This window comes from Peromyscus maniculatus, chromosome 12 (assembly GCF_049852395.1).
Source record: "Peromyscus maniculatus bairdii isolate BWxNUB_F1_BW_parent chromosome 12, HU_Pman_BW_mat_3.1, whole genome shotgun sequence".
Taxonomy (NCBI): domain Eukaryota; kingdom Metazoa; phylum Chordata; class Mammalia; order Rodentia; family Cricetidae; genus Peromyscus; species Peromyscus maniculatus.
The window spans coordinates 84,220,078-84,228,780 of NC_134863.1; positions in this window are offsets into that span (position 1 = coordinate 84,220,078).

Below are 8,703 nucleotides of genomic sequence, written 5' to 3' on the forward strand. Positions count from 1 at the left end.
TCTCTATCTTGAAAACTCCCTACTTTTCCTCTTAGCAACTTCAGAGTTCTGGGTCTTGTTGAAGCGTTTGATCCATCTGGAGTTGTTTTGTGAAGGGTAAGATATAAGGATCTAGTTTCTTTCTCTTACATACAGCTATTCAGTTTCCCCGGCACCATTTGTGGAAACTGATGCCTTTCCCTCAGTGTGTATTTTTGGCATCTGTGTAAAAAAAATCAGGTGGCTGTATGTAGCTGGAGTTTTCTCCAGTCCTGCCCAGGCCCACAGCTGCTCAGACCCAAATAAACACACAGAGGCTTATATTAATTATAACTTTATGGCCTAATGGCTCAGGCTTCTTGCTAGCTAGATCTTACATCTTAAATTAACCCATTTCTATAAATCTATACCTTGCCACATGTCTCGTGGCTTACCAGTATCTTAAATCTTGCTTCTTCTCATGGCGGCGGCTGGCAGCATCTCCCAATTCAGCCTTCCTGTTCCCAGAATTCTCCTCTCTCTTTGTCCCGCCTATACTTCCTGCCTGGCTATTGGCCAATCAGCACTTTATTTATTAACCAATCAGAGCAACACATTCACAGCATACAGAGCGATGTCCACAATAGCTGTAGTTGAATGGCCTTGTGTCTGGTGCCCAGTGCCACTCCAGTGATCTATGTGTCTGTCTTGTTTTGGTGCCAATGTTATGCTGTTTTCATCCACTATGGCTCTGTGGTAGAACTTGAACTTAGGCTCGGTGACTCCTGTCACGGTGTTCTACTTTGGAATAGCTCTGGTTATCTAGGCTCTTCTTGGCTTCTATATAAATCTTATTTTTTCCTCTTCTGTGGAGAATGTTGCTGGGATTCTGATGGGGATTGCACTGATTCTGCTGATTGCTTTGGTAGGGTGGCCATTTTCAAAATATTAATCCCCCTGATCCGTGGGCAGGAGAGATCTCTCCATCTGATGGTGTCTTCTTCATTTCAACATTTAAAATTTCTGTTCTAGAGGTCCTTCTCTTCCTTGGTTAGGGCTATTTCAAGGTACTTTATTTTTGGAAGCTGTTGTGAGTAGGATTATCTCCCTGATTCCGTTTTTAGTATGGTTGCCCTTCCTATAGAAGAAGGCTAATGATCTTTGTATGTGAATTTTGCATCCTGCCACTTGGCTGAGCATGTCAGTTCTATGAGTTTTCTGATAGCCTTTCAGGGCCCCTATGTATAAAATCCTGTCATCTGCAAATAGGTCCTTGGGCTTGTTTTCCTGTTTGCACGCTTTTACTTGTGTCTCCCGTCTTTCTGTTCTCGAGAAGGCTTCCCATGCTGCTGGATGAAAGGGGGGGGAGTGGGCACCCTTGACTTCTTCCTGATTTTAGTGGAAATGCTTTGAGCTTTTCCCCTTTTAATATAATGTTGAATATATTATATTCCTACATTATTTTGAGATTTTTTTTCTATTCTGAGTTTCTTCTGGACTTTTTACATGAAGGGGTATTGGAGATTGTCAAAAGTTTTTTCTGAATCTATTGAGATGACCACGTAATTTCCATCTGTCTGTCCTTGCCACCTCGTAGGTAATTTATAACAGAGAAGCATTCAACAAAGGCTTCGTGAGGGCAGAGGCAGAGAGCTAATGCAGATACAAAGAGAGAAGGTGATTAAGGAACCCAGTCGGAGCCAGAGGAGGCTCTTGCTTCCAACCAGAGTTAGATCCTGGGACCCTGGGGTGGAAGGAGAGAGAGGACTTAGTGGTTGTTGTCTGGCCTGCACCTATGTGCACACACGTGTACACACACACACACACACACACACACACACACACACACACAAATGTAATAAAAATGTAAAGCATAGAACTTGTCATAAAGTTGTTGGAAGCCTGTGCAGATTCCATTTGAATGGACCACATCAGGTAGTGCAAACCACCTGAGCTGAAGCCTTGGGAACACATGGGGTGACACACATGGGGTGACACATATACCACATGGATGTGGTGCATGGCTAGACGACAGGCCAGTGGGCCCTGCTCTTTCAGGGATACAGCACACAAAGCAGGGCTTGCATCTTTAGTTACTTGGGTGTGTTTGATAAGCTCACCAGGCTGGCTCTTCTGACATGGTTTTGGTGTGTCCTCTGTGGTGGTTTGAACGTGAATGGTCCTCGTAGGCTCCTATGTTTACATGCTTAGTCCCCAGCTGATGACCTGTTTAGAAGGATTAGCATGGCCTTGTTGGAGGAAGTGTGTCACTGCAGCTGGGCTTTGAGACTTCAAAAGCCAGGCCAAGTGTCTCTCTGCCTGGTGCCTGGGGATCAGGATGTGAAGTTCACAGCTACTTCTCTAGCACCATGCCTGCCTGCCACTGCGCTCCCCACCATGGTGATACGGACTAACCCTTCTCAAACTCTAAGTAAGCCCCCAATTAAATACTTTCTTGTGTGTGTGTGTGTGTGTGTGTGTGTGTGTGTGTGTGTGTGTGTGTGTAGGCCAGAAGACAGCTTTGACTGTTGTTTTTCAGGTGCCATCCACCTTTGTTTGTTTAAGACAAGGTCTCTTCCTGGCCTTTAAATCATTGAAAATCAAGGACAATGTAAGATGTCCTGTGGGGCCGGTCTGTGCACGCCTTTAATCCCAGCACTTGGGAGGCAGAGGCAGGTGGATCTCTGTGAGTTTGAGGCCCGCCTGGTCTACAGAGTGAGATCCAGGACAGGCACCAAGACTACACAGAGAAAACCCTGTCTTGAAAAACCAAAAGCCAAAAACCAAACCAAAACAAAACAAAACAAAAAAACCCAAAGAACAAAAAACAACCAAACAAACAAAGATGTCCTGCATCAAAACCATTATTTGGAGATTTTGGTTTATGCAGTATTGGGGAGTTGTATGCGGATGTGCACAGACAAGGTTGAGATCAAACTCAGGTGTGGCTCCTCTGTGTTTATTGAGACTGGGTCTCTCACCAGGGCCAGGACCTCACCAACCAGGCTAGCTGGCTGGCCAGTGATTTATCTCTGCTTCCTTGAAGCTGGGGTCCCAAGCACCAGCTTTAAAGTGTAGTCTAGGAACTGAACTTGGATTCTCAGTGAGTGGAAGGTGCACTTCTGTTGCTGAGCCAGATCTCGAGCCTGTTTTCACTTCTACTTTTCTCCTGTATAGTAAGTTATGTTTGTGTGTCATTCTTCATTTTTCCTTCCTTTTGTTTTTCGGTTTTCCGAGACAGGGTTTCTCCGTGTAGTTTTGGTGTCTGTCCTGGATCTCACTCTGTAGACCAGGCTGGCCTCAAACTCACAGAGATCCACCTGCCTCTGCCTCCCAAGTGCTGGGATTAAAGGCGTGCGCCAACACTGGCCCAGTATCAGTCTTCATTTTAACTAATTCTTTGGGAATTTCATTTTGTATTTTGTATATTGATCATAACTACTCCCCTCCCCCAACTCTTCCCCGATCCACTTCATTTCTCTACTCACTCAACTTTGTGTCTTAATTTTTGTTTGTTTGTTTTTGGTTTTGGGTTGTTTTTTTGTTTGTATTTTGAGACAGGGTTTCTCTGTCCAGCTCATTTTTTTTTTTTTAACGCATCAGGTCCACTTTGTGCTGCCCACATACTCTTGATTGTGCAGCTACCGACTGGAGTGTGTAACGTAGCAGGGGCCACGCCCTAAAGGAAGCTAGCCTTCCCTCTCTCTCCCAATAGCTATCAATGCCCATCGCTCCTCAGCTAGGGCTTGGATATGGTGCCCACCTCCTGCCTCCACACTGGGGTTTGGCCTGGCTTGAGCCTGCACAGGCCTTGGGCATCTTTTCACAACTGCTGAAGAGCTGGTTTGCAGGTGGCCTGTTGTGTCCAGAGAACACTGTTTTGTGTCATATTTTTACTTTTGAAGCTTGTTCTGTTATATCTTTGATTTCTTTATTTAAAATTATTGATATATAAACATATTTTCCATTTTTATTACAGAGATAGAATTGTCATTTTTTTCTTTCCTTTTTTTCTGTTTGTTTTTTGAAACAAGGTTTCTCTGTATAGCTCTGGCTGTCCTGGAACTTGCTCTGTAGACCAGGCTGGCCTGGAACTTAGAGATCCGCCTGGCTCTGCCTCAGTGCTGGGATTAAAGGCGTGCGCCACCACTGGATTGAATTGTCCCTTTTTTTTCAACTTTCCTTTGGGTATTTAGAAAATTATACATACAAATCTTCTTCATCTGTTGTCAGTGTTTAATTTTTTTCATTACTTACTGAATTCTTGCTATATTTTCATCACTATATAGATCCCTTATATTAATTAGCTCATATAACCATTATTTTGTTCCCTCTTTATCTTGATTTGAATTTTATTCTTTATTAGGTTCCTTGTTTTTTCTGGGAGGAAGTTTTGAGTTTTTTTTTTCCAGGAAGGATGCGTGAGGATCAATATTCTGAGGACCTTAGAGGCCTTCTTTCCTTGATTGCAAAATGGAGGCAGTAACAGGGATCCCAGCATGTTTCTGAAGATTAAGATGATCATACTTGAGGCTTTGAGCAGAATGCCTCATGCTTTGGAAGCAACCAGTACATATCAGCTCTTGTTACTGTTGCTAGAAGCACGGGTTATATCATCATTATAAACAAATTTAGTCAAGCCAGTTATGGTGGTGAATACCTTTAATTCCAGCCCTCAGGAGGCAGAGGCGAGTGGGTTTCTGTGAGTTTGAGACCAGCCTCGTCTCCAGAGCAAGTTCCAGGACAGCCAGGGCTACACAGAGAGACCCTGTCTCAGAACAAAGCAGAAAGAGAGAAAAGAAGCATACATACAGATACATACCAGAGGTGTCACCAGACGTTTTGGGGAAAGAGCTTTCATGTGCAGAAGAGCAGGTGACATGGCCCCTGTTTTCAGCTTTACCCATGGGAAAAGGTCAAACAGTGAGACTTCCAGTGTGATTTCACCCACTGTCCTGAAAGCCACGTGGGTGTTCATAGTCACACAATCCATCTGTCCCCTGTGAGGTCCTTAGAGTTTATCAGCTGTTGTGTACCTTAGCATGAGTCAGAGGTTCTGGGGGAAATGTCTTTGCAGTTACAAGGACAGACAATTTAGTTCAGAGATAAATACACACCACACAACACTCAGAAAGCATATGCTAAGCTGAACATACAGCATATCTCCCAGAAGGGGAGAAGCATTTGCAGATTCCTTATACAGACCAAAATTTGTTCAATGTATTCTTTGTTATTCATGAGCTAAGGAGAGGGAACAAATTGTTATGCCTGACACCAGATTTCAGGACTGGATTTTCACATTGTGATTCATGTAGCTATATTTAATATTTGCAGAGTCATATAGTAAACCCATTCAGAGCCCAGGGAAGTCTTTGCCCGGAAGCTGCCCTCTGAAGCCTTGCCCTGCTTAGAGACGTTCCCGATGGTCTTGGCATGGCATCGTCCACCACACCCTCCAAGCACATCCAGACCTCTCATGTCAACTTAACAACGTGTTACCCTCCTGTTGATAAGGCATTGTGGAATGAACGTCTGTGGTTGATTTGACAGTTAAAGAAAAAAGTATTTATTCTTATTTTATGTGTATGAGTGTTGGCCTGCGTGTGTGTATGCATACCTGATATCCTTGCAGGCCAGAAGAAGGTGCTGGATCCCCCTGAAATTAGAGGTGGTTGTGAGTCACTCTGTGGGAGATCTTAACTGTTGAACCAATCCTTCTAGCCCCTGACTTGGGGTTCCTAATAGGAGGGCATTTGGTAGTTTACTATTTTCAGAGAGTAGAACTCTGTAATCTGGGGGAATGTGGAGGAGACAGGAAGGAAGGAGAAAAAGGAAATCCTGTTTTTAAACTCATATTTGTGATCATTAAAGTCGGATATTGTGTTTAAATCTTCCCATAATGTACTTGTGAATATTGATGGCACAGTAGTTAAATAAAAAAAAAAAAGCACGGCTTCATCAATTTGTTCTTTAAAAGCTTTTACAGGAAAGAGATAAAGGATAACAGAGCTAATAAAGGAAGTGTGGGTAAAGAGTAAATGGAACAGAACAGTCCTGGTGTCTTCACACTCAGGCTAGACACATGGGAAATAAGTGAGCACGAAGTCAGACCCCTGCGTGGACCCCGGGGAGGTCAAACAAAGCCCCACCCCTATCCACACATCTCCTAAATAGAATCCAAAAGAAAAAAATAAAATTGGTCCAAATCATGACAGTGGAATAGTTAAGAATTCTAATACTGTAAATAGAGGTCTGGGTAGAGTTTTTCCACACAAAACAAGAATAGGAAATAAATCCGGAAGTAGAAACTAAGAGACAAAGAAAAATCTTTTCAGAGGTTTAAAGTCAATCATACTTTTAATTGCAAAAACAAATCATTAAGGTTTTTTATCAGACGTTGATTACTGCAACAACTACACTCAGCAGGCTTTGTCCAAGCAAATGAGATTCTAGGTTCTTTGAACCCACACAGTGTTGTTCATGTGGGACAGCATCAACGTTCTCAGGGGGTGGGGAGGGAATGAGAACACCAGGCCTCTCCCTTCTCCTGTTTCTCAAACACAGAGTTTATTTTTACCCTACCTACCCAAGGAGCTGCCAGTGAGAAATGGAGTACACAAATGGTCTTTTCCTTCCTTCCTTCCGTCCTTCCTTCCCACCCCCCTCGTGATGAGATTTATTTTTCCTGGTTGTCATTTAAAATGTCATGGAAACTTTCACACTAGCATGTGCTCATCCCTCAGCTTCACACTGAGTGGCCTCTGCCACCCCCTTCCCAATGCAGGTGTGACAACAAACGCTAGCCGTCCTTCAGTTAGGATTCTGAGCTTGTGTGAGTGTGACCCTGGGAGGGCCACTGATTGACATGACTGGTCTGTACATTCGTTGTGACTGATATCTCTCTCAACGTTTTAAAAACCTCCCCTCTCTTCCTCTCCATCTGTAAACACTAGCAGGTAAGATCCAGAACCATCTTCCCACCTCTGCCTCTCAAGCACTGGGATCTCAGGTGGGCACCACCACACACCAGGGGGCTGGCAATCATCTGTAACTTCCGTTCCAGGGGGTGTGACCCCCTCTTCTGGCCTGTGGCCCCTGCACACACGTGGCACAGAGACACACATACACATAGGTGAAATTATTCATCTATTAATTATTAGTTGTGTGAGTGCATGTGCCATGGTGTGTGTAAGGCGGTCAGAGGCCGCTTTTGTAGAGTTGGTCCCCTCCTTCCACATATATGTGGGTTCCAGGGATCTAACTCAGGTCAACAATTTGTCCACTGAGCCAAATAATAGGAAATAAAGAGTACAGTAAAAAGGCTTATTAGGAAACAAATTTTATCTCCTGGCTGCTACTTCCAGATCCCAGTATCTCTCCTCATAGGAAGGTACATCCCAATTTAAGCATAAACACTCACACTGATTATTTGTTGATTGCCAATTTTATTTATTTATTTATTTATTTATTTATTTATTTATTTATTTATTTATTTATTTATTGGTTTTTTGAGACAGGGTTTCTCTGCGTAGCTTTGCGCCTTTCCTGGAGCTCACTTGGTAGCCCAGGCTGGCCTCAAACTCACAGAGATCTGCCTGGCTCTGCCTCCCGAGTGCTGGGATTAAAGGTGTGCGCCACCACCGCCCGGCTTATTTATTTATTTTCAATGTGTGTATGTATGCCTTTGTGAGTTTATGTGTATCACACATGTGCGGTTGGTCAATGAAACCAGAGAACATTAAATCCCCTAAAGCTAAAGTTAGGGGTGATTGTGAACCTCCCAGTGTGGGTGCTGGGAGCAGAACCCTGGTCCTCAGGAAGAACAGCAAGTGTTCTTAACTACTGAGCCATCTCTATAGTCTATTAGGTGTTAAGTTTAGATTTATTAATGATTTTATTAGCTGGGTGGTGGTACATGCCTTTAATCCCAGCATTTGGGAGGCAGAGGCAGGTGAATCTCTGGGTTCAAGGCCAGCCTGGTCTACAGAGTGAGTTCTAGGACAGCGAGGGCTATACAGAGAAACACTGTCTTGAAAAACCAAAATAAAATAAAACAATTCAATGTACACTTGTGTGAGGGTGTCAAATCCCCTGGAACTGGAGTTACAGACCATTGTGAGCTGCTACATGGGTGCTGGGAATTGAACTCAGGTCCTCAGGAAGAACGGCCAGTGCTCTTAACCACTGAACCATTTCTCCAGCCTGTTACTCTGCTTTATCAGCTACTGTGACGTGATTCCTCACCTGAAAATAAAGTTCTGTATGTAAAACCCTCCTCAATGTCATCTTTCCCCAGATGATGTCTGCCGGTGTTTTTCTGGGGACATCTTCATCTTCTCCACGTCGGCTGCAGCGAACACTCTCGCCCTCCCTGGGGTTCCCTCCTCACCTCTCCTGTGGAAGCCTGTGGCTCCTGGACCTCCCTGGACCCCACACCTCCTCTGCTTCTTCATCTGAACTGAATTCCTCACCCCTGCATCCTACAACCCACTTTCTCTCTAAAATTCTTGGGGGTACTGTCCCTGTCTGGTCCACAAAGTGTTTCAAGGTGGTCTTTTGCGTCCTTGTGCTGGGCACTGGGTGGCATTTTTCATTGGCTGCTTTTTTGGTGGATTGAACAATTTGTTTTAAAGCTTGGTTTTCTTTATTTCTTTAGAAACAACCTCCTGATGTCGTTCTGGCTGGACTCAGCTGTGCTGCCTTCCTGCTTTCACCTCCTAAACCACGGAACTATTTATTCAGCCA